The following is a 1,899-nucleotide window of genomic DNA, read 5'->3' on the forward strand; positions in this document are numbered from 1 at the left end:
CTTTAGAGGGATGAGTTTGTGAAGAAGAAGATGGAGAGAGAGATCTGAGGGAGTTCTCTTGGGAGGAGGGGGGGCAGAGAGAGAGAGAGAGAGAGTGATTTATACAGATATGAAAGCATTTCAAATATTTTGGGGATATTTTTACTTAAAGATTTGGAATCAATAAGAATTTAAGAATTGTGTTTTATTAGCTAAGAAATTTTGGTAATTGACCTATTCAGAATCAAGTTGTTATAGTTAGTAATAATGACAAACCAAATACTATACTGGTTACTTAATACAAAAGAACGAATTAAGCATTTAATCTTATTTGGTAAGATTTGACTTGAACAATTTAGACAAAGAAGGTGAGCGGGATTTAGACAGATATGAAAGCAATTCAAATATTTTGGGGATATTTACTTAGATATTTGGAATCAATAAGAATATAAGAATTGTGTTTTATTAGTTAAGAAATTTTGATAATTGTCATATTCAGAATCAAGTTGCTATATTTAGTAATAATGATAAACAAAATACTATACTGGCATATTATTGAAACGTTTTTTTGTTGCTATATCTAGTATTAATGACAAAACAAATACTATATTGGCATGATTGTAACGTTTTTTGCTCAGTTGCTATATTTACTAATGATGACAAACCAAATACTCTATTGACATTATTGAAACGTTTTTGCTCTCCCTATTTAATGAAATTTAATAAAAGATATCACAAAATACTTCAATTTTCACAGATGATATAAAAAAGATAAGACAAATCATAGCATAAAACTTAATAAAATCACTCATAACCACACCTACAACAGCTAAACCAAATTTAAAATTGCAGCAAAATTCAAAATCTAGAAGAATCGGATCAGATATCGAGATCTAAATGCGCTAAAACTTCACATAGCCATCAACTAAAACAACATAGATTCAAATCATCAAAAAAAATTCTAAGTGAAGATATCATGAAATCCACGTCACTCATGGTTCTGTGTTTCTGATAAATTTAGTGAAATAAAATTCCATAGAAATTCCTAACATCGTAATATGCTTTTGGTTCCATGGAAACTTGAAGTATCATTATAATTTTAATGATTATTCATGGGTAATTGAAATAAAATCCCATATAAACCCTTTTTTGGTGTAATAATGAACTTCGAGAGAGCTTGTAGAGAAAGAAAGGAGATAAAAATAATTGTTCATAGAGAAATAAAGATCTAAGAATTAAAAAGTTAATTACTAATTACTATATGTGACATGACTCTTGGTGTGTGTTGTGAAATGAAGTAACAGATAAATTTTCATTTTATTGAAATAAAGAGCTAAGAAATACAAATTTCAGGCGCTTGAAGTATTTGGTTCCATTTTCATTTTTTCTTTATTATTTCACTCTTGAGCCCAAACAGTCTTTTTTTGGCGTCAATAACTTTGATACTACCAGTTTCTTCAGTTTCCACATCTGGGGGGTGTATTTCTTCTACTTTTTGAACCTCCTGCGCAATTATACATCTTGCTTTTCGATTTGATTCTTCTATTTCATTTATCTTCACAAGGAAAACATATTCTTTTTCTAAGCATGATTTCATTTTCTTGTAACATTCATTAGATTCATCCTCAAACATCTCTACATATGTAATAGCTGTGCAACCAATCAAAATTTCTGCTTCGTCAAATAAAGTTACATATGTTGTATCTGTTCCATCATTTACCTCTAGGTGCAAGTTATAACTGTAATGGATTTTTTTGCATAAGAAATTGTAAATATATATTAACAATGATATAGAGATTAATGTATATTATCCAACCTAATTGTTCAATCTGAATGTCCATTTTTACAGTTTGTGCAATTTGCCTTGTTGCCATTAATCTCATGCACTGCCTTTTTGCATTTTGCACATGCACTAAAAAA

The sequence above is a fragment of the Asparagus officinalis genome, chromosome 9 (assembly GCF_001876935.1).
Source record: "Asparagus officinalis chromosome 9, Aspof.V1, whole genome shotgun sequence".
In the NCBI taxonomy this organism is placed as follows: Eukaryota; Viridiplantae; Streptophyta; class Magnoliopsida; order Asparagales; family Asparagaceae; genus Asparagus; species Asparagus officinalis.